Consider the following 25,780-nt stretch of genomic DNA (forward strand, 5'->3'; position numbering starts at 1 on the left):
TTACCACCACAAATAAAACTGTAAAAGTATATAGACTGAGTGTGTGTGTGTGTTTGTGTGCCAATCTTGCCAAAAAAAATGTCCTTTGGATTTACATCAGGACTTTGACTAGGACATTCCCAATGAATATACCTGAATATACTTTGAATTAAGCTAATGAATTGTAGCTCTTGCAGTATGGTTAAGATCCCACTGTTAAAAGAACAAGTCTCAGAGCTGCAGACTCAATGATTTCCTTCTAGTATCCTGCTGAAGGTAAGCATGGTGCTGCCACCACTGTCTTTCACAGTAGACGTAGTGTGTTAGGGTGATCTGCATTGTTTTTGCTTTGGCAGTTTAACATCACCATGGCCAAATTACCTACCGTCATTTCTCGTAATTTCAGCTTTTTACTTGCAAACTCTTCCTTCAAGGCCAGATTTTTCTGCTTCTCTAATTAGTAGTCTCTCGTTTAGGAGGATGGCCATTGTCCATCCTACTAAACATAGGAGGATATATAGCAGAGCAGGTTTACAGCTCTGCTATACTATTTTTAAATTTCAATTGTTGGATAGATCAGTGTTCTGTGACATGTCCACAATTTGAGATGGTATTTTTTTTTTTTAAACCCTGCTATGAACTTATCCACAACTTTCTCCTTGACCAGGCTGTTGTTTTCCTTGGTATTTGTGATGCTATTTGTTCACTAATGTTCCCATCAATTCACAGAACATCTGCACTTGATTTTATTTATGTGTATCCAAGTAAAGGGACTACATATTCTTTTCCATCCACTTCACAATTACGTGCTACTTTGGTTTGGTCTAGAAAATAAAAGTCCAATACACTGAAATTTGTGGTTGTAAAATGTTTTACTTTTGCATTGCAGTACTCTGGATATCACCGGTGGGTTAGACAAATTTTTAAACATACGCACATCCAGAATTAAAGAGCCCTGTCTATTGTTTGAAGCTTACTATACATCAATTATGCAACACTAGATCTGAAAGAGATGAAAATGAATAGTATTCTCATCCTGCAATCCCCACTCCAAGAGTTACCTTTGCTCCTTGCCACTTCCACATGTAGCTCTAACGTTGTTTGCACCACAAATAGAAAATGAACACACTGAAAATGGACTGTTTTTATGTGAAAAAGGGAAATCTGCACATTATGACTCATAACTGAAATTATGAGTCATTTTTATACCCTCCCATCTTAAAACAGTCATAGTTTTAAGAGGAATAAAAAATTTAAAAAAAAACATGGTTTTGGAATAAATAAAGATTTCTTTAAATGTCCCGCGTCCTCGGATAACCTTTAAGCAATTTAAACAAATCAAACATCAGCTTATAAATACAAAATTACAACCACAAAGGATTACATTCTGCCGATTTCTCCAGGCTGTAATATCCTGACTCTGAAGCTACACGCGCACACATCCACACACATACATGCTTCCTGTTGTTTCAAGTCTGACCACATAATAGTATTAGCTATTAGAGCTGCGAGAAAGTAAGAATGTTTTTTTTTTTGGCTGTGAGGGAAAGCAGAGAGAGCGAGAGAGAAGAAAACAGGCCAGCTACTTACTGATTAGTAGAACAACAGGAAAAGAGAGGAGAGAGAAAGGTTTTCTTTATTGGAAGGAGGGAGCGTAACTAAATATTTTTCCTTGCGGAGTTCTGACTCAATCGAGCTCCTGCTTAGTCATTTGATTTAATCACTGTCATTCGCTGCCTCACTGTGCTTTATTCCACATTGTGTGTTTTCTTTATTTTCTCCACAAAGACTTATCTTGCTTTTTTTTCATCCCCAGCTACTTTAACCTCCCTCCCAGTGTAACTCCTACTTCCCTGTCTCAGTTTTTCACTCGAGCCGTCTGTCCTATCAATCCATCAGCGATGCTCCCTGTCATTTTCAAATGCTTCTTCTGTCTGCTTTCCCAACTGTCACTGCGGCTAAGACCCCCCCCCCCCCCCCCCCCCCCACCAACCACCATCACCACCTCCGACTCCCCCTTGAAGGACGTGTGTGGTCCAGTCTGACTATAGAACATTACATTGTTCCAGACAGGTTGGACTGCGCCACTAGCCAGCAGACGGAGGCAGGCGGGGGTAGGTGGAGAGCAGGGGTTCCTAGGGAATGTTTGTTTTTCTGTTTCCAATTTGGTCCAGCCCAAGGAACTCCACACTCCGCTCTGTCTCAAACACACCATTCATGACGGCCTGACGTAGATGATTACACACAAACACCCACTCAGCAAGTCTCGGCTAGCTCACAGCACACACACACATGCACACAGATGTGTATATAAGCACATACCCACACATGCTGAGCTACTTCGCTGCCCATGAAATACACATATGTACATATATGAGAACTGAGAACGATACACACATGGCTTAGATTCGTTCTCAGTCGCTTTAACCATGAAACGTAATACGTTTAATTTATCTTTGTTCTCATCTTTTATTGTTTTCTGATTTGTTATTGCTAATGCCATTTCAAATGACATGGTGGTCAAACTAATTATGCTTGTTTTTTTCCTCGTCTTTCCGATCCCAACCTCCACTCTGTACTTGGGAAAATGATCGTTCCTGAAAGGGCTTTTTGATGTGTCTTGCTGAGTTTTTAGATGTTATGTAGACAAAGTTTAAGCTTCATGTTCCACCAATTAAAGCACAGAGGGCACATTGTTTCATACTCAACTATTCCATCTGAAACGGATTACTTTAGTAATTTCCTTGTTTGGATTTGCTTTTATTTTTTTTCTATTTATGGAGTTTATTTGTAAGGAAGAAGCTCGGATCAGCTCTGGCAGCTGGAAAAAGTAGCAGATGTACCATACATGTGTTCATAGCTCAAATGTATTTAAAAAGCAACTTCCTTAATGAGATCTGAGGGACCAAGAAGTCTTGCTAAAGATTAAAAACATTCCATATACACATCAATTTGCCAGCATACAGGTGTAATACTAGCACCTGTTTTTCAGCTAGTGCTCTTCATTTCATCAATTACAATAATTTGCCTGGAGGAGAAGCCATTTCAGACAGAGATGCACAGAGAAATCAACTGTTAAACAATTCAAAGTTGTAACAAACTGACCAGTGACCAGGCAACCTGAAACTCAAAATTCCAATATATTTCTGGCCAATGAATACACCATACCAAAGCAATGACAGATCATACTACCATACTTTTCAGTGAGATTGTTTCTAAAGGAAAAAAGAAACCTCAGACATAAGGGCCTACAGTCACACAAACTCACAGGCTGTCTGCAATTACTAATGCTAAAACACACATTTTTAATATGAGATTATGTAAGCAATTTAATATAAATGCCTTACTCATTGATCTTGTTTAAATTTAATATCAAAACCCTGTTTTACAGTAGTCCTTCCCCAACACACAGTAAAATGGTGCCTCTGTTTTTAATACAATTAACTAAGGGCCAATCAGGAAAGCTCAGATCAAAATATTTTGAAGGGTTTTATTTATAGTACTTAAAGAGAAATTGAGAAAGCTTTGCAAACTCAGAAAAAAATTCTGATGGCAAGTGAGTAGGTTAAAATTATAATTTTTTTTGAAATAATGATTAGATCATAATGTATCTCAGACTTTGTCTGGTATCTCATTAAAAACACTTGAAACAATTTACCAGACAAATTTTAGAGTGATTCGAGTTTTCTGCGGCTGTACGACTCACGGAGTAAAACAATACTTTTCTCCTTGTTGTTGCTGAGCACTGCAGGCGAGCTGGCTGATAGGTGGCTACTGCGTTCCCCAAGCTTGTAAGAAAAACACATTTGGATATTTTGAAAATCTTTTAGATAGCCTACTGCCATTTGGCTACTGGAGCAGGTAGTCCAGCTAATTAACCAGCAAATATCAGATTGTTATAATCCACATGTAGGACTGATGATAGTACATCATTCTGCACTATAAACATATTTACTTAAAAACTACTACTAAATTTAGTGGGTGTCTAATACTTTTGTACAAGTCAGAATAGCAGCAATAACCATGATGGTTAATTTTTTGTTTGTTTTAACTAAAAGCGATTACCACACACCTTTAATATAGTCATACGTACTTAATATTGTGAAACTGTTCAAACTCACACAGATCTCATACCATGACAATCTAAAAATGTCCTAGGCCTATTTCGCAGGGGCTAAAAGCGCCTTGTAAATACTTAAATTCCCTAAATTGCATGTCAATGCATCCTTCAATTTTTTCAACAGAACAATTTGGAATAACAGGAGAGAAATGCTTACAAAAATATAAATCTTAAAGGCATATACAAGCACTCTTAAAAAGGAAAGCTATATGAAAATCTCTCCCAATGTCTGCTCATCAAAAAGTGCATTCATATTTATCAAACTAACCAAACTTCTGCTCTGCATCTACCTTGCCATGTATGATGCCAATCTGAATACACAAGTGAAAACTCAATTAAAGCAATTTCCTGTCAGATACATTGATGGAAGAGGAAAACAATGAAGTAATACAGTTTTACCTCTGACAGAAGATGCTAATGGTTCCCAGAGGATGACATGTCAGAAAAATGGACCCCTCTGAGTGTATTTGAAGAGCAGCTGACATTAAGTGCTGATGTCCATGTCAAAACCATTTACCACTGACTTTCTTACAAAATGAGCGGAGTAATTCCAATTCCTAGTAGGTTTGTTTCAGCTATGAAATCAAAGTACACCAAAACACCGATAAGGCTACCCAGCCGCCCAAGCATGATGGATATCAGCTGCTTTGATCAGATTAATGAGAGAGATTTATGGGGGTTTCTGCCATGCAATAGCAACATTGATCAAATTATTTGTTTTATTTTAGCGTAAATTCAAGATAGACAGTATAGCTCCTTATGAGTAAAAAACAGGCATGTCAGCAGAAAATAAGGAGCATAACCAGAATTTGAACAAATGTTTTTAAACATAATTCTTTAATCTTCACACTGTGCAAACTGGTTTGCTGATAAGGCGTTCCACCTGGTAAAAATCCACTTGCAGAGATAAACAATGGATCAAAACAGAAACTCCTTTATCATGTTTGTTATGAGAAAAGAAAGCATTGTGTCGGGGCTGCTTTGCTCTTCTATATACGTCTTTCAGCAACCTTGATCAACCAGATCTTTCAGCTGCTTAAGTGAAAGCTGAGGGAGTGGTCTCTATTCACTGCTGCAAGCAACGCCCAGCGCTTTTAAGTGGTGTCCTGACAGTGAGACACGTGCATGTTATGGAGACACTGACTTTTTCCCATAATATGTCTTTGGAGTGTCTCAAAGTGCTTTACATGAGTTTGCTTTTTCCTGTGGGCTGCGACTACAGGGATTATTTTAGGAATGTTTTCTTTCAAATACTTGTGAGAACACATATAGTCAAGATATTTTTGAGGCTCATCTGAGCAGAATTACTTCACAAAGGCAGAGGTGCCAAGAAAAGAGACAATGAAAAACATTCAGCATGTATTTTAATCAAGAATTTAAATAAATTTGATTAATTATATATTTGGCACAGTCGGGTGTCAATGTTACTGACCAAAATGAACAAAAAACAGTTTCACGTTTTCCCAAAAAAGAACAAAAAAAATCTTGATAACCTCCAGGGCTTTTGGGTAATTACCTTTCCATGGCACTGTAAGTTCCTCGGTAATGCAAATCAGTCCATTTGAGTTGATTCAAATTCAGTACTATTGTGTACAAGTAACATCAGCAGAATGTATTCTCTGTTGTTTAAAAATATTGCCTTTTAGAAGCATAAAAATGTATTGTGACAAACATACAGGTGCAAGACCAATCCTTGTGAAGCCCCATAATCAATTCTGATGTGTGAGCAGGACTGATTTACATGAGCATTTGAAAGACAAATATGACTTCATCCTGAACAACTTTTTTCTATGAAGAAAAATAATTTAAAAATTTTAGTTCCTCATTTACTGTTAAATATTTGCTGCCAGAAAATATTTGTGCAGCAGGGAACAGAATTAAACTTGCTGTCACAATCATCAAAATGAGAAATGAAATTCTTTGAGAATTTGTTCACTGAAACATGTTGCGCACACACACGAGCATTAATCGAAGATTTACAGTTTGCGACCTACAAATGGGAGGTTTTCACGCTGCTTGCCAAAAGTTGCTGCTACACTTCAGAAGTCACTGGAAGACAATAACCAACTCATTACGGTTGCTGTGGCTGGTAGAGGGGACAAACTCACCAACCACAGTCAAAAGAGTAGCCACTTTTGCCTTGTGAACAGTGTTAATATCCTGCCCTGATGTACGATAGCAGTAGGGAACCAAGAGCTGCATAAATCAACTCTTGACTGTTGATTCTGACCTTGCGCTACACAGCTATGGCTCTCATACATCAAAAATAATGGAGAACAAACTCTGCTTCCGTGGTGGTGGTAGGCGTAATGGAAAGAACTAGTAGCTGCATAAATCAACATGTTGATTGTTGACTCTTGCTTTGCTTGTCTTTTCCTCCCCAAAAGAAACGGAAAACGAACTGAGACACACATCAAACCAGCTGCCAGAAATCACTGATGATTTTCAGGACACGTGCACACAACACTGTACGTGTGTGTGTGTGTATTTGTCACAGTGTGGTTTGTCAATGTCTGGGTAAGCTCAAACATTACGTCAGTGAATGAAGAGCACACACACACGCGCACGCCTGCACACAAGTGGACATTCACACATTCAAACAGATTTATACACCAAAACAGGCTCTACACTTACTGACCAACACACAAGTTCCACTCCTTACAGCAAAGACGTTTCCTGCAAGAGCAAGGCCCTATGGGAAAATAGTCTGGACAAACTTCAGATGGACATACACACCTGCAGACACACACAACGGAACATTTCAAACCCACAATGTTGACATTATGCTGCTTTCCAAAGCCTGTCTATCTGCACGCCGGCCAAGGGAAGCACTATCGGGAATCAACATGGAGAAAGTTGTCGGACTTTGTACAAAAACTGGATTTGAATCCAAATTTAAAGCCAAATATGATCATATTTTCAGAGTGACTCACCTTAAGTTTTAACGAAGCATTTTATAGCCTGAAAGCAGAGGGAATCACTGATACCATTCTTCTTTAACATGTATACTTTTAATAAAAGTATGCAGTGCCTTTTACAGTCAGTTTCTCACAGTTCATAAATCAGTTCACAATCATTAATAAATTGAGTTGCTTCTGCTAGTAAATCAGTGACAACATTCAAACTATAATGTAATTCTATCAGAGGTAAACTGATTACAATAATTGTGTTAGTGTTAGTATTATTTCTTGACTCTGGTATCATTTTCTGCATTACATTTACCATAATTTCAAATACTTATTTCTAGCATCATTTATACTATTCTATGTAAGAGCAAACCCATAAACAAAACATTAATAGCAACAAGAGATAACATTTCACTTTAGTTTAGGAGTAAGAGTGACTAATATTACTAAAACTGCAGTTTGTATGTAATTCTAAGAGAATGAAAAACTTTCTGATTTCCAAAACAGAGGCTGAAAGCTTGCAAGGACAAAACAGAGCAACTTTGTTCTATGCCCTTTAGCCTTTCAGTTACCTGTAAAAAGTCTTGCTCACTCTTGTTCCTTCTTACCATTAATAAACAGTAAATATGTCTTGCCGTGTCGCAGAAAGCTGTTTAGTTTTAAATGGCTTCTTACACTTCTGTGCTCCTTCTAAGTTAATTTGATGCACCTGACACTAAAAATAGTCAACTTTGAGTTGTCTTCTCTCTGTAGCAGCATCCATACTGAGGAGTGTTGCTGTGAGAACAACTTAGTACCGGATTTTAAGCATCTGAAGATCCAGTGTTCGGTCAATACTGGTCAAGTAAAAATCGGCCTATTCAGATCACCAGATGATTTTTCTGAACACTTCTAAATACAATGGTGAACATCAAGCATATTGTGAGCTGTAAGTGACTGTTACATGGAGTGCATCACAGTGTCACAGTGCCAAACTAAAGATAATCCACAAGATTATCTCTAGTGAGTTTGAATACAATTGCAGAAGCTTGTATTATTGTATAATCAATGGTTTCAGGTCATCTAACTTCCTCCACATTTCATGCCATTCATAAAATGTACCACTGGCACAGTCTTAGTATTTTTCAAGATAATGTTTAGATTCTATAAAAATCTTAAATCCTGCTTTATAACTGTATGCATTTTTAAGAGAAATTGTTGTTCCATACTGCTGTCGTCAATTATTATTTTAGTAATGAAGTAATCTGATTTTTCTGATGACTGAGTAATCAAATGAAAAAAAGATAAAATATTGGTATTAAAATATCGTTAATGCCATTAGTAGATATTTAAATATTTAGAAATGTCCATATCTGTTCATCCTTAGCAATTACTCTTCTTTTAGAAATTAATATGTAACAATAATAGCTCATGTTTTAAGTCAACCTGGACAAAAAATATACAAAAGCCTGGAATGATATTCAATGTAATAATAAAAATAAAAAGCAGACAGAAATATTTTTAAATAAAATAAATATCCAGTTTTTATTCATATTCTGCAGTACTGTAGACAAGGTCTCACTTTGCACAGCCATTTATAGCGTTTGTGTCCATGTAAGAGAAGAAATCTTTGTCACCTTTTCCATACACAGAAACACATATCCCAGCTATGTACACACCACAGTGTATTCGCCACCCATTTGTTGCGACTGTGAAGTTAGAACATTTATTTTATGTTTCGTTCATAAAGCTACACCTGCGCTAAGCATCAGCAACAGTGCTAAAATGCAGCCCGTTGTGTTCCATTTCTGTGTCTCCGCTTCACCTGTGTACATACACCCGCCACGCACTTTGCCGGCATTCATTCAAAAACACCCACAAGGCAGGCTGGGAGAAAGGCTCTTGTTTTCCCATTCATTCCGCATCAATTTATAGATCTATTTTGTTCCCTTCAAAAATGATAAAACCCCAGAAACTTTTATCAATCTGTGAAATCCCCTTGGATGCCTTGGATAGAACATGGAAAGTGGACATATTCAGGGAAAAGGGGACGTTTGGTCACCCTATGTTATGCCAATGGCACGTAGCAGTTGTCAACTCTAGCGGAAGTGAGAATGTTGCGCAACACAAATAATTATCTGGCGGGAACACCGTGTGCTAAATAGTAAAACTACATTTAATGGATCCTCAAGGTAGATAATTTGCCTCAAGGAATTTTAATAACCGAGGTACTTGAATCATTTGATGAATCGTTAAAGCCCTATATACTGTCATGCAACTGTAGTGTAATTCAATAAAAAAAAATTTCAAGAACATTTTGATTTCACCATTCCTAATAAAGCAGCTTCCTGGTGAAATAATTTCAATAATTTCACTTCAAGAAAAACTACTCCTGAAGATATGCTTAAAAACAAAACAAAGAATGCTTTTATCAATTTATGCAATGTATATTTTCCTGAACCTCTACAATCTCAAAATGTTTCATGACTTTCTAGAAAACCGTGCGCATGGTCAAACAAAAGTTCCTTCACTTTGCTTAACCTAATCTAAAATAAGAGAGAGAATACTTTTCATATTAGATCAAATCAGCCTCTAAATAAAGGGAAGAAGACAATGTGTGTGTAAAGCAATAAAAAAGCCCAAAAGCCATGTTGTTGAACAAATGCCATGCCCCCCACTGGGCTTTCTCACCCAGTGCAACACACACTCCCACACACGCACACACACCCACATAGAGCTGAGGTAAATTTAACTGTCAGCCGTAAAGTTTTCAACCATAGCAAGTGATCTTTTGCTCCCTTTTCTCTCCCCACTTTCCCTCCTCCTCCTCCTCTTTATGCAAATAGGTGTATCCTTCTGTTACGCATCCATCGCTCCAGCCATTATTTTCTCACCCTATTTCCACTCTGATTTTCCTTCACATGTAATCCATCCTCATGTCCATTCCAGCTTCTTGTTTCACTTAATGTGCTTTCGTACCATTTTCCTTTTCCGCACTCAATCAGTTCCTCCATTCCTCGCAGTCGTACGCTGACCCAGAATCTCTCTGGAGGCTTTTTTTTTCTTATCTCCGCCTTTCTACCTTACAAGAGATGAAAAGATATCCTTTCCTCTTCTGTCTATCTGTCCATTCTTCCCTCACCAACACCCTCCCAAGCAACCCACACACACTTCTGACTGTGGGCCTCTGACACCCACCTCTTCGTCTCTTGCCACAAAGGTCTGAAAGACCCCCAGATGTGTGTCCCCCTTCAATTTCCATTTAAAAAAAAAAAGAACCACCTCTCTTCCCCCATCATCCATCTATTCCTGTATCCACTTTTTTTCCACACACACACGAAGGAGAAATGATTAATACATGCAGTTAGTAACTTATTGGGAAAAACACTATTACATTTTCTCAAAAAACACATGAATATCTCTCGTAAGATCCAATGAATGGGAGTGCTGGAGTGTTAAGCAATTGTACTATTTATGATGGAGGAAAACTTCCTCTTTAAAATGTTATTCTTAAAAAAAAAAACATGCTGACCATCAAAATCTTTCATATCTCACAAGAGGAAACATGCTGATGCAAACACATTTAACTGATCTCTAAAAGTCTCTCAGATGTTCCTTGAATGATTTCTGATGAATCAGCTCCATCAAAGTACTTGGGGAAGTTTTTAAAGAGAATTGTAGATAAATAACGCAGGAGTACATCTCTATAGTTAAAGGTTGAACAAAGCTGTAACATTCAGACTTTTACAAAACTATTTAGTAATCACAAATCTAAACAGTCTGAACATATTGTCACTACTATTACAAAATAAAAAGTAGTGGAAGATATTAGCTACGATGCATATAATAATTGTTGCAGTATTTGATCTGTGAATTACTGATCAGAGCCAAGTAACAAAATTTGCTATCGTCTCTGGCCATCAGATTGGGGTGTCTTTTTTTTTTTCTTTTTTTTTTAAGTAGCTTCCTTGAGCTATTCTAGTCCCAGTCAAATTATCCAGATTTTAAGCCCATTTTTAATGTCTAAATTAAAAAAGTTTTTAATGATATTTTAAGCATAATCAAGTTTTGAAAACAAAACTAAGACAACATAAAATAGAGGTCGTCTTAAAAAATAATGTGTTCTAAAGATTTTATGTCGTAAATAATCACAAGGTTGAACTTTATTGTAACCTGAGTAACAAGTCCATAATTTAGATCACTAAAGCAGACTTTTTTTCAAGGGAAGGCTGAGTATTTTTATTGTCTTCTTGTCAAATCAAAGCTACAAAAAGACAGAATGATGTCAAAGATTCACACGACACCGACAGCATTTTATTTGGTGGTTCTCAGTATCTACAGTCTGCCTGTGCAAAAAGTTGGCAACTCAAGTGTGTTGGTGGCTGGACCAAAATTAACTGGTGCTACTCGTAAGCACAGTCTCCATATGTTCAACAGCAACTCTGGTTGTTCAAGTAATTTATTTTTTAGAAAACCAGAATTGTATCTTCTCTAGTTCATTTCTATGTCTTCTCTTTTTTCATATTCTCTGGTCCATGAAAACACGAAGCCGCTTCCGTTGATATCCAAGACTTTTCAAGACTAGTAATTCTTCAACAAAGGAAAATCGACTTTATACTTTTCTGATTTTCTTTTTTTGTTCTAGACTGGCTACAATTAACTGGTCAGAAGATGAAAATCCTATCTTTTGTCATACAAGTAAACCTCCCATGTTGAAGTACTAAAAGGTCTCACTGACAGGACTTTTAGTTGTGGAAGCTTTAGAAGTTATTGAAGGGTCTACTTACTCTACAGCGAATACAAACAGAAACTGATGCTTACATATAGTAATAAATCAATAAAACAATTGAACCGCATGTCTGAGATTCTCACAAATATTACAATTTGCAAAGCAGTTATTTTGAAATTTTATTTTATAAACAAAATCTAATAAATAGCTATGATGTATGCTGTAATAAAGTAACACTCCTTAGAAATCAAAAATGGCTAAAATTGATATTGGCAAGCCAAGACAGTGGAGGCTTTGAAGCAAAATAGAGAATCTTGAGAAAAGAATCAGACAAAAAAATTCTCACTGACTATATTTGAGACAAAAAGAAGTCTATTCAAAAGTCTTGAGGCTGAGTAGATTGAAATTATTATCCATTTGCCATAAATGTGGTCGTGTATGTAGCACATTTATGGTACCATAATCGTTCCCTGGTTCTCTGAAGATTTAATTTGAAAATAAATTATCTTTAAAATTCCTTAATGTTATTTCAATCAAGATTTTTCAATGCAAGCACAATTCCCAACATTCATTTTATTTTCTCTGACCCAATGTTTTGTTCTGCTTGAGCAACATTGAAAAATAAAGCTATAAACATTAAGTTTATGAGCATGAAGCTTCAAAACACCATTAAAATTTGAAATTAAAAAAGAAATTTTCACTGATTTACAAATGATAAGCTAGTACAAATCTGTTTTAGTTCAGTGTTAAAGCATAAGCAACAACAAATAACTTCCCATGACTTTAACCAACGATAGTTAAAAACCTTTTCCTTTTCATCATTTAAACAACATAGCACTAATACCCACAGTGGTAGTCCAATGATGGCAGCTTAACGCACAAAGAACTCTATACTGCTCTAACAGAAGACGAGTCCAGGCCCTTTTAAAGTTTGTGTGGTTTGAAGTGAAGCCCTAAGGGCATCAGCTCAAACTGTCTTCAGGGCGGCAGCCCCTTAAGCCCAAAGCTGCTCCTGCAGAATTATTTTGCAGTATCAAAAAGGAAAAAACTAAGCCATCCCAGCGTCATCCTGCAGAGCACAGGTGAAAGAGTCCGCTGTGCTTTTGCACTTGGGTAAAGCCGTCTCGCTGACTCCTTCAGATTTGGGTAATAATGTCAGGCAAGAGCACAGCCAACTTAAAAAGGTGTCATATCTCCCTGCGCTTTCTTCTTTTTGTTCCTCCTGGTTACCGAGCAGCCAGCGAAGGCTACATATAATGAATAACATAAACAATCCAGACTGGCTATTTGTGAACTTTTTTTTTTTTTGCAACGAATGCAGACAGAAGCAGACACAAAAATACGTTAAAAAGCAGAGACAACAGTGGTTAGTTTCTTAAAGGAATAAAACAAAACGGCTTGAATCAAAGTATTAATTTGGCGGGGCACAATAAAGCACACACACACACACACACACAGAGGAAACCACACTTTGACAGACAGATGCGTGCTCAGACTGAGGACAAAGACTACTTTGAAAAGTTACTCAGCCACCAGATGTTTCAGCCTGATTCCAGACTACAATACTAATAGGGCTGCAGCTATGTGTGTGTGTGTGCGTGGGGGTGAGGGGTGGGTGTGTGTGTGTGTGCGGGCGTGACCATGCGTGTGTAGGCTAAAGTTTTAAAAAGCTCCCAAAAAAAATTTGACCCTTTCTAAAAGAAATGTGGTCATGATAAAATTGCTTCTGTACTCTTACCAACGCAACAGCATGCTGAAGATCCAGCAATTCAACGATAACTGATCATCTACTGTTTGACAATTTTTTTGACCTGCAGATTCAGATTTTATCTAATTTCATTTTTTCTAAGAATAGAAAAAGAAAAACTATAATACAACTGAAAGCTAACTTTGGGGGTGAAAACTTGCAGAGTTCTGTCTCACTGGAACTCAAATATTTTTCTCCAGCTTGTGCACAATGGTGTGCAAATTAAATCAAACTGACAAAGAAGTACAAAATTTCTTCTTCATAAGCCACAAAGACATTAGTGGTAAGAAATGAGGTGTCAGAGGGCCCCTTATAACTAACTATAATCTTTTTCATGCACAGATTAAAACACAATAGTGCATAACATGACATTTGTTTCTGTGAGATTTAAATTTAAAAGCAATTACAACTGTGTTACATTGTCATTGGATGTATTAGGCATAGGCCCAAATAAGAACTTTACAGTATATTCTGAGTACAAATACCATAATTTCATGGTGTACGCATTATAGTTTTAAACACCTACAACATAAATGATTTTAAAACCACTGTTATATTTCTTTGAGGATAGAAACATTTTCAAACAGGTGAATTTGTTTTTCTAGTAAGCCAAAAAAGTAGAAGCCTTATTTCAGCCAGCTGACCAGCAGTGGTGTTGTAATGGTGCAGCTTTTTGAATCACCAAACTGAAAGTCAAAGATCAAGCTGATAAAGATGAAAACCTTCCAGTTTCAGACCCAGTAAGTGAATTGACAAAGAATAGTGGGAATGTGTCAGTATTAAAGTGTGCCAACGTTTTGAAAAAGTCAAAACGTCTGTTTCACATTTTCTGTGATTTAAAGTGTTTTTTATATGATGTCTGAGAAAGTGCCAGAATGACCAGAGTTTTCTGCAGATAAACGGATCATAAAAGTGACTCAGTGCTGCCCCTCCCGCGCTAGTTGCTAGGCAGATTGAAAGAAAGCTCTTAGCCTTTGACCTGCCTTACAACAAAGACGACTGTTTAGAAATATTTCTGGTTGTGAAAAACGCAGGCAGTCATGATGTGCCCCCCCCCCATCACGTTTACTGAGGAAACTGTTTTAAAACTACAGCTGCCAACCTCGGAGCAGCATGTCTGATAAGCAGCAGACTGCAGGCTAGTTGCCTGATCAGAAAGCCTCTATTTATCTGGATGATATCAGCTTGTTGTTCTTGTGTTGCCCGTTAAAGAGCAGCAAAGTATCATAGCGTACCATGGAACATGGAAAAAACACTACTGCTAATTTTAGAAGTTGTTTTCTTAAGACGTTTTGCCTACTAATTTAACAAAAAATAGATGTTTAAACTAACATTATCATAACTGTAAAAATAAATGCTAGAATTGTGCCAATTAAACAGCTAGAATAAGGTTAATCTATTGAAAAACGTATGATCAAAAAGCTAATTTATATTCGCAATCATTTGTTTCTCTATTGTACATCAAAGCAACTGGTTCATATATTTGTTTAACATTTTTGTGAAGGTAATTATTTTATTGCTAATCCTAATTGTTATTTTTAAGTGAATACAGTGGGTGGGTGGGGGTGTGCGCGCGCACGTGTTTGCGTGTGTGTGAGGAAAATCATCTCACTCATAGCAAACAAAAGCTATAAAATAAAAAAATCCATAAAAGGTTATTTTTATGGATAGAATTTTGCCACCAACAATGCATCACGGTTCTATGGCCTGCCCAGAATAAAATGCGTGATTGCTGGAAAATTGTGCCACATCACCATTGGAGAAAACATGTTCGTGACTGAGAAAGAGCACAATAGCAAACAAATGTCAGCAACTATTTACACTCAAAATTAAAGTTAAATGCAATCTTGGAGCAAGTAAACTCCCTTTTCTGGCACTGATTACAGGACAGTCAAGTGTATATGACACTCAAAAAAAAAGAAAGAAAGAAAGAGGAAGCCAGAAATTTTAATGCAAAGATTCAGAACATTTGAGTACACAAAGGAAATAGTGAAGCAGAAGCAGAGAATTGTCTGATAAGAAATCTGAGTGTGTGCAGAGGAGGTAGTTAACCTTCACTTCAGAAATAAACCATCAGCAAGTCTATTTGTTCAAAACCAAACTGTAAATGAGATAGATTTGAAGTCAGCAGCTGCAGATAAAAAGCATCCGACTCTTAGAATAACTGATTGGAATCTATCAACAAAGCTGAACCGTCTGGAGATAAACGTTGACTAACGCTGCTACCGCTAAGCATGTGATGTTGGGTGAAGATATGCAATAGTAGCAGATGCCAAATAATGAAATAGGCAGGGGTAGATGGGAGTGAAATCACCTGCATTCAGGCGACTGGCCACATCAAAAATACCCAGCGGAAAACTCTAATGTAGGTAAACCGAAAGCTGATGTTAGGCAAGCTGCAGTCGGTTACGCACTAATCTTAGTAAATGAGACAAATGACAAGTGGATTTCTTGATTCACAGCGGTTGTTTCCAAAAAACCAGTAAATCAGATGGAAATTACCAGCTTGGATCCAGACTACATTTTCCCAGCTGAATCACTATTTAAAATAAAAAGAAACTTTGTGAAAAATACTAGAAAAGAAAGCAAACAGCTTTACCTGAAAGAATAAGAAAACTACACGTTTGTGTGGGGTTTTTTTTTTTGTAAGGCACCAATTATAAAAGCAAGCAGGATGACATCACATACATCCCACTCACTATTTTTATTTTACATTTACCAACAGGTGTGAAAAATGAACTTGAGAAGTCAGAAAAGAAATAAACTGTAGTCTGTATCACAGACTACAGTTTGGCAGTCTGTAATAAATGCCAAAGTATTTGAGACCGTCTAAAAACTATGAACTGCAGTAACATAAAAATAACAAACCAAATTTATTGGGAGACATTAGTAACTAGCAAAATGGGGACAGGAAGCAAGATCTCATTCTAAATCTTTCTTTACACAAATACAACCCTTAGTTTGATTAGATTAACTGAAAATGGAACAATTTTCCTGCTGGAAAATAATTCTATTCACCAATGCCGTGATTACTGGAATCCACCCAGATAAAGGAATAAAACTTTTCAAATTTAAAGTCTGACTTTCAATTAATTTGGCTGACTTTCTGTGAGGGTTTTCTCAGGGGTGGGGGGGGGGGGGGAGGGGGTATAAATATGATTTGACATTTTTCTTAGGTTTATGTCTCTTAACCACTTTTCAAAATAGTGGTAAATATGGCAAGTGAACATGCCATATTTAGTAGAGCAGATGTGTCCTGATCTTTACCAGTCAGGAAGTGACAAAAGAAAATTATGTACTCACCTAAAAAAATCACTCATCTACAGTAAGAGCAATAATTAAATGCTTAAGAGGAACTTTAAATGGGACAAAAAAAAAACAACAGGTGTTACATCTTTACCATTTGTGCCAACAAACATGTAAGGTGCTGTATGTTACATGTGCAGGCCCAAATTATAGTTATATTACACAAACTCTGAATACTTAAGAATCAACAAACAAAATCCCTCAAACTTTGAAGACCATCTATAGCTATAGTTCTAAATTAAAACTTAATGCATTATTAAAACACAAAACAGGCATCTTAAGTACAAAATAAATACTCTGCAAGATTTACGCTAAAAGATTAAAAAATAAAATAAATAAATAAGCACCACATCAGTTCATTATCAATTAACTGGGAGCTCCTTTTGTAATTATATTTTGACAAATTTCATCAAGCACACAGCTGGAACTTCACTTCAGGTGTTTTACACAAGGTCAAAATTCATCCGAGGCGTGATTGATAACTGAAGGTCTGGGTGCACAGGAAGCATCAAACCTGCTCGTACCGCTGAGGCAAAGCAGCCGGGACTTCAAAACTCAGAGCGCTGACATCAGAAGCCAGCAGGTTTCATTTACCAGCTGCCTCACGAGCCAAAGCTGCAAAAGGCTGTGAATAAATTCCTAATTATTTTGACATTGTGAAACTCAGATGCACATGTTTGCAGCTGGGTCTATCTGTTGCATGTTTTTTTGTTTTTTTTTAGAGCTTTAACTGGCAGTCATACAAAGAAAAGTATGAGTAGTAACCAGGTCTGAACATTACAAACTTTCGGTAAGAGAACAGACCACAAGGCTGTACTGCTGCCTACACCACCCCACTCTTTTTGTACCCGTTTAAATCAGCTCAACCACCGCCTATCAGTTTCCACTGTGTCATGACAGAAAGACTTTTACCCTCTCGCATTAAAGAAAATCTCCCAAATTTAGGATTTCTCAGAAAAACAGTAAAAAACAAAAAAAGACTAATCTCACCCTAAACCAAGAACATGTGCTTGTTATCTGAAGACAGACTTTTAAGTCTAAAAAGAACAAAGACATTAAAAGACAAACTTGAGCCTAAACAAGGCTGCACAGACCACAGACGCAGTGGGGATGACAATTTTTTAGGGGGCGGGGGGCCTTTGTAGCAGAGACCGACTTGCAGTAAGAAGCAAGAAGAATAAAAGATCAAAATCTGTGCACTGCCACCAACTACGGGCAACTAATACAAAGTCACGATATACCGGGACAGTAAAAAGAAGAAGAAAAAAAACACAAGCTATGAAGATTGCGTCCTTGAGATATGAGTAAAAACAGGGCATCGGGTAGTAAAACAAAGGTGCGATCAGAAAGTCGCAAGCAAGCCAGAAGCCTTGAAAAAAGTTTTTTTTGCTTCAAATAAACTATCCATGACAAATGGGTGTTTTCCTTTAACTGAACTGCAGGCAGGGCTGGGATGAATAACAGCTGATTGCACTAATAGATGCAATCTTTTCCCTGCTTATTTGAAACAATGAGAGTTAAAGCGATCGCAAATGTAAATGAAAGTGATTAGAAATTAAATAAATAGATACTGTGATGCCAGATGAAAGAAATGTTCTTTAAATCTGCCTTTGGAACATGTCGGCAGACAGTTTATTCCAGAAGGACACGGCGGTGTTGCACTGACACGCTCGACAAGCGTCAGCTGAGCACACTTATGAGAAACGGCTCCGGAAAGGCTTCCCACATTTGTATTTATTTAACATATAATGTTACACAAAAGCAAAGGGTAAAAGTAAAAATATAACTTTAAAAAATATGTTATTTTATCATATATGGTATAAATACATATTTGTACTACTTCTCAGGAGACAGAGAATTTGGGTTGTAGATCTGGTCTTAGTATAATACAAAACAGCATTAGTCTGAACTAGAAGACGAATCATTACAACAAGGTAAGTAGCAGAACTGAAGAGCTCAAACTTCACATGGAATCTCATGTATAAAGGTAAACAAAGAGAACTGGTGCAAACTTTTATCAGTAATGATTTCATACCTGTGTTTCTGTCATACTGTTCTTGTGGTTTAAATCCATTTTAATGAGGATCTGCAGAAAATAACCAGAATTTTCTTTGACTGTTTGGTAATCAGCTCTGCCCTTTGCCTACTTTTTGCTGTGCACTGCCAGTCAGCTGGGTGAGAGAAGGTTCCTACACCTTTCCTTTCTTACAAGAACCCATCTGTTTGTAAATATTCCAAATCATAAAGAACACAAACAGCTATGGTGTAAAAACTAAAGGAGTGTAACCAACGACTTCTGTTGTTCTGAAACTATATGGTCTGACAGCCTCAAGCAGTACGTCTGTTTAGCAGTCAACTGTAAATGGGATATGGAGAAGATAGTCTGACTAATTAACCAGCTAGTGCCAGGTTGTTTAACTCCAAGATTCACTTTGTTAGAGAACAAATTGGCAAACAAAAAATAAAATTCTGCACATTGAGAACTACTAAATACAAGAGGTGATTATTCTATTTTTCTGCACCAGATTATTTTTCAAAACAAGAAGTTATGTTATTCAAGCTGTTATATTTGTTATATTATTTTTAACAGAAGTAAGGATGATTGCTTATTTTTCTGATTTAAATAACCGCAATTTGCAATTGTGTAAATAGCATAATGGGTAAAGTACCGTGGGAATCTGATACCAGCTGATGCCTAGTTGCATGTGGTGTAAAATATAGTTTCCTTTCTTTGTACTCAAAAGTTTAAGTTTAACAAGATTTTCCCCTGAAGTCAGGATTCTGACCGGGAAGTCCAGCGTTCAAAGACCCGGCTCAAAATCAGTATGCTAGAAAATGAAATGTATTATAACTTGCAGGAATAGACTATTATTAGTCCTTCTGATGGTTTGCATATTACTCAGCCATTGGCTCATAGAGGGTTGTATTTCTTTTAGTGAACATGTTGCTTAAGAGTTTGACCTCAAAAATATATCACCAGCTTCTTTTGCTACTAATTAGCGCCACAGCGATTACCAAATTGTACTGGCTTTCAAATTCGGCAGTGACACCATTCCCAGATCTGAGCTATGACTTCCAAGACAAATCGAACACAGCGATAGTACAACCCCTGCCCAAACTGTTGCGCCACAGAGTCAGCTAGCTGGCTGAGTAAAGCGATGTCTCCTAAACTGATACCATTATTTTAAGAAATCTTACAGTTTTGACTCATTTCCGGCTGCAAAAAAATAAGGGAAGTTTGGATTCAGTCAAAGCACCAAACCAAGTTTCCTTTTTTGTCAATGTGGCTTTTTGTCAATGTGGCTAGTAGCTACTTTTTTAAAAAAGTAGCTACTAGCTACTGTGACTACCAAAGGAATAAATGACCTACTGCAGTAGGGACAATAGTCACTTTCTATTAAAAAAAAGACCTTTAGACCATGGTAGGTATTTTTGGTTTTAATTTTTGTGTTAATATCGTGTTGCTGTTAAACGTGAGTTTTAATCTCATTCCGGCCCATGCCTAATCCTGTAAGCTTGTTTAAGTTTTTGTCCATCTTTGAGTTTTGTCTAACAGGACCCGATCCAAGTCATTGTGTGCCCGTTCTTTAATCCTTACAGGCAACCAGGCAAAAATTATGTCTCTAAGGCTGGAATCGCTGCTTTCCCCCAAAAGCTACTCAGACTGGCCTAGACTTTTTTACGCTCTGTCTCAAATCGACCTTTCCTCCCCCCTCAAAGCAATGTAAGGGCTGCTCCGAAACAACCAGATACAAATAACATGGCAGCCCGCAAAATCACTACAGTTGTTCCTCATGTCTTCCAGAACATCAAACCATCAATAAAACACGGGAGATACATTCCAGCTATAGTCGAGCGGGACATTCCTGACTTTCCCTCACTCCGTGCATTCCCTTCGCAGATCTCTCTCTCTCTCAAAACTTTCTCTCCTCCGAGTTTCACCACAAGAGCGGCTTCACATATTGCAGCCATATGAGTGAGCCATGGCTTGTCTCCGCTGCCCATACAGACACACTCAGAAAAGGGAATAAGCGCTTTGCTGTCTCCCACTCTCGCACATACATCCACAAATGAGTTTTACAAGCAATAGGCTCGCTTTAGGAAGTTGTCAACTGTTTTGACGTTTAATAGCTGCTATGAACAAGCCCGTAAGAAACAATGGTATCCAGTGTCCTGAAAGAAAGTTTTTTCTTTTCCCTTTACCACAGTAAGTGTACACATTTTGGGTGACTTTAGTAATTTTAAAGAGATTTGGTCAAGTTATAAAAGTTTGACAAGCCTTATTATAAAAGTGATTAGAATTTATTTAATCTAGTTAAAGCTGAAATGTTGAAGACGGTGACGGGCAACATTAATTACAAGTTTTATGAGATTTGGAAGTTGATTAAAAGCACTTGATTTTCATTTAATTCAAGCCCTAAGAATAACGCCACTCATCCATGTCAGCTTTTATTTTAAAAAAAGAATTACAAGAAAAGAAAAAGACAGACATGGAGATTTGAGGAACTGTTAAGAAATTTGTCATTATTACATGTGCAGACCACTGGAAAGCAGATGTGAAAACAGTCAAAGAAAAAAAAAATCTATATATGGAGCTGAATTTTTATTACAAACTTTATGTGGGGGTAAATAAGAGGTCCTGTAATTTGACTTAGCTGTAAGAACATGCCGTAAATTCTTTTGGTCATAAAGTATAAAAGAAATACGAAAATGAAATGTGATAAACTAAAAATCTGAAGCTTTACATTTAGGCAGGAAAGCTAATGCTTTAAGTTAAGTCACAGCGGTCATCTCTAATTTCTCTGGGAGTTAAACTCTGGATTGACGGACGCCGCAGGAATCTTCCCAACTTTCTTTTACTCTATTTCTTTCCTTAGGGAGCACTTCAATAGTCTGAATTTAAACCGTTTAAATCTAACGTTGCACATTTCCAAATGATTTTTAGAGTGTAATCTAGATTAACTTTGAAACTAAGCGTATATCTTTGTTGGATGAATTTTTAGTATTGAATGAGTAAGAAAAATGTTTCCTACTCATTGGGGAGGATTAAAGAAAGACTAAACAGGCCTGAGATTTGTTTGAAAATACAAAATTGAAGGTTATCTTCTGAAAAGAAGCAGAGCGAGTTGTTGTTAGGCTTTCAGGGGAGGCTCTGATTTGAAGAGATCTTGTGAAGGACTGAGATGAAAAGAAATAAATAAAGTTTCTATGCAGCACCTCTAATGACACGAAAAAGCCAACCTGAGACTGACTGTAAAAGTTAAACTAAACTGAATCAATGTGAATTAAACAAGAAAAAGAGAAGAAGTGGAGGCTATGTGGATAGCAAAGCTGAGTAACAACTCAGCTGCATTAAAGGGAGTTATACCGTATATGTTGTTAAACACTGATCTTAGTGTGGGGTTATGTACAATTCAGCTTTTTAAAATACGAAAAGTCCTTACTCTTTAATAATCTCCATACTTAATAGTTTTACAAAGTTTCTATACAAAATGTGATTGACTTCTCTTACTGAAGAATCTTTTCTGTAAATATACTGCACTTGCACACTGCAACCTTTTTATATGAACTGCAAAAGCCAATAATAATGAAGAAAAAAAAAAAAAAAAACATAAAAGCTTTCTCCTTCTAAGTCACCTAATTAGAGTTAACGCGGGCAGTTCCTAAACCGGGTGGTTGTCCGATAAATCTTTTTATGATATTAGAAAGTTTTCATCATCAGCAGTGCCTCCTCCAGGCTCTATCTTGGTTACCCTTGGGTTTTGTTTTGGAGATATCTCTGAGGTAGCTTTCTGAGTCAGAGGGAAAAAAAAAAACATTAGGGAAAATTTGACAGTCAAAGCCTAACATTTTATGATGCAAAAATGCACATTTTACAGTATATTTAGAGCGCATTACAAGTTTAATTTTTAGCCTAGGCTTGCATTGCTAATTTAAAAACAATTTACAATTCAGAGCTCCTGAAGGATACGCATGGAAACTTGTACAGTTTTACTGTATGCATAAAAAATTACATCTCAGATGCAGATTTGAATATATATCTATATCACAAACATTTTTTAAAAACTTTCCTGGATCATTAAATAAACATTATCACTCACGAGGTTTTAATGAACAATTTAGCATGTAGATAAAGCCTCACCTTAAAACTATACATGCATCTTAAGTAATTTATAAATATGCAGAGGACAGATTAAGTTACAGTTAAATAGTACTGAATTGCCTTAAAATAAAAAAACTAAATCACCTTCTAAGGTGATTTGCAATTTGGATAAAAATATTTTATCTCATTTTCAGCTGCTCAATAATTTTAGGTTTTTTCTTCAGAACATAAGCACTGATTTTAACTTTTAAACGAGTGCGGGTAATTGTGTGGGGTAGCTTAAACAGAAGCTTAACAGGCCTGCATTGCTTTTTAAATACATTACTGCTGGTTATCTGCTTAATGAAAGCAAGGCACGTTGTTTTGTGGAGTTTTAGGGGGGCTCCGATTTGGAAAACTCTGGTGGAGGACTGTGTTAAAAAAGCTTCCTTGCCTCATTGTGCTGCCTTCACATACCCTGCTGTCCCCACAGAGTTGTCATGCCTACCCAGCACCCTTATCTCAAAGGAACATCACAGTTTGTTACGACGAGAGAAGGGGAGGGAGGGAGGGAGGGGGAGAAACTTTCTAAAAGTTGAGTAAAATGCAACTCAGAACATGAAGCGTTCAGCCAAAACAACAACAACAACAACAAAAACACGAAATAAGTAAATAAGAGTTGAGTTTAGCCTGCGTGCACTTGTTTGCTTTAAGGTTGATAAGGGAGGATGTGTCGACAACTCAACATCCACCACGCCGCTCTTCAACAATGAAAACAGCGCCATATCGAATAAACAACGCTTCTTTGATGTGTAAATCCCACTTTCTGTCGCTTTTTTAGCCCCCAATAAGCATCGAGGAGCTGAAGAGTGACGTTTTCTGTTTGTTTTTATTTAGCTTGTAACACTTTCCGTTTAATTCCGCGACGTGCGTCAGAAATCTGAACTTGAGTATCAAGTTTGCAGCGTGAAAAGTTATCAATGAAACAACAGACGCAGCAGACTCGTAGTTACACGGGAGCTCCTTTGCAGTAACAGAAATCACTCCGGAGTTAAGCCGACTGCAATCAGGATCAATCAGGACGCCACTTATCGCAAACTTACAACCCAGAACTTAAAAAAAAAAAAAAAAAAAAAGAGGAAAAGCACAAACCTACTTGAAGAGACTCCACGTTTCCCCCCCCCCCCTTTGCTTGCTTTCTGCTTGTTGTTGGCTTCAAACTTAAATCAAAGCAGTAGCTTGTCCCCGGTAGCAGCAGCAGCAGCAGTTACAGCAGAAACAGCCCCCCCACAATTCGCATTAGTGTGGCGTTTGGGTGTCCTAAGCTAAATGTAAATTGCCATGTGAATTCAAAGCGGTGCTCCCTCCTCTCTTCTTCATTCAGCAGCAGATTTACCCCCCCTCGCCACCACCTCCTTCTCCTCCTCCTCCTCCCCCCTTTCTCTCTCTCTCCCTCTCTCTCTTCCCCTCACACCGACGCTGCTGCTGCTACTCAGGCCGTTAGTTACATAAGACGCAAACCGACCGCTGCCCGTCGTAAAACTACAAACGGCTACATTTTGTCTCCCCCTTCAAAATCGCTTCCTTTTCGGACGAACACGTCTCGTCGGCTGACTCGCCTGAGAAGCACATCTCTCGCCGTCTGCGACTCCAAACCTGCATCGCTTGGTTTATGTCTTTAAATAATTGCAATTTAATAAAAAAAAAAAAAAAAAAGGAGAAGGTCTTGCAGAGATAGTTGTATGTATGGATGCTTACCTGTTGATCAAAATAAGCATTAGGTTCTTTTCTCTCTCAGATTGTGTCTCTTTCAGCAGCCAGTAAAGATGGTGGCTGGCTGGATGGCTGTCTGGCTGGTTCGTCTCTTTGTGGGTTTTTTTTTTTTTGTTTGTTGATGATGTCGGACGGGGTGACTGTGTCTTGGCTGTCTCTTTTTTTCTTTTTGGTCAGAGAGGGGGGGGGGGGGCGAGATAGTTAAAGGCTTCGCGGCAGCACATAAACTAGGCTAATACCGACTGATTAGTGGGTGAGTTTGGCTCGGGTGTTGATATATTCCCGACGCTTTAGTTAGTTTGTTATTCATGGAGTTGGTGGTCACAGCAAACCAAAACAGGTCAGCTCGTTATCTTTCCTTTTTTTTTCTTTTCTTTTCTTTCAGACTAGTGTTATCGCTTTGCTGTGACAGGACCTCTCCGCTTGTCTCTGTAGTCATTACGTCAGAGGAGGAAGACACAGCGGCTCTATTAATATCAAGAAGCCACCCGAAGACTCACTCTTAAAGTGACACACACTGTTATCTCTCCCCGATTTACGCAGGTAATGAAGAACCGAACCAAAAACTACGAATAAAGTTAGACGTTATCGGAGCAAAGTAACCACTCAGCCAAACAAGACGGACTGCAGCTGCACTTTAAATAAGAGTGGGGGAATCAGTACAACAAATAAATAAACGCTTACAGTATCTTTTATTCATCAACATGTGGTGAATGGTTGTCTAACTCATCTTTTTTCTGTTATACAGTATGATTTTTTTCCATTGTTAACAGTGCCTATTAGTTCTTATCTTAGGTTGCATTTTCCCAACTTTCTTACAACAAAATTAGTCATACTGTTAGCAGATTAATATTTGGAGTTTAGTCCATAAGTCACAATGTTTGCTTCTATTAGGAAATTAGACTGGCAAGTACTAAAAAACAATAAGACAATGTACAACGGGTATTAAAAAAAGAACAAATTAATCGCTATTTATTTATATTTTTATTTTAAAAATGGCATATCTATTTATTGATTAGTCAATTGATAAATAAATAGTATTTTGTTGAAAATCAGAAATCCGTCTTGGACCTTCTGGCAAAAACCCTTGTGACATCCTTAAACGTCATGTGATGTTTGATAAAAAGACTGTTTTTAACGTTGTTGTAAAGTGTTTTTA

The 25,780-nt window shown here is 37.3% G+C and overlaps 1 protein-coding gene across 3 annotated transcripts in view; it reads right to left on the reverse strand.

Moving 5' to 3' along the window:
- Nucleotides 1-25,546, reverse strand: part of trps1 (transcriptional repressor GATA binding 1) — a 132,438-nt gene extending 106,892 nt beyond the window's left edge. Inside the window, exon 1 of one of the 3 annotated variants that reach the window (XM_023345060.1) lies at nucleotides 24,607-25,546. The gene's annotated coding sequence lies outside the window, so the exon portion shown is untranslated. Of the gene's footprint in view, nucleotides 1-24,000; nucleotides 24,211-24,606 lie in introns of those variants that run through there. The other 2 variants (XM_023345062.1, XM_023345061.1) reach the window with 2 other exon arrangements.
- Nucleotides 25,547-25,780: the final 234 nt, after the last annotated feature.

Source organism: Xiphophorus maculatus, chromosome 13 (assembly GCF_002775205.1).
Source record: "Xiphophorus maculatus strain JP 163 A chromosome 13, X_maculatus-5.0-male, whole genome shotgun sequence".
Lineage (NCBI taxonomy): Eukaryota > Metazoa > Chordata > Actinopteri > Cyprinodontiformes > Poeciliidae > Xiphophorus > Xiphophorus maculatus.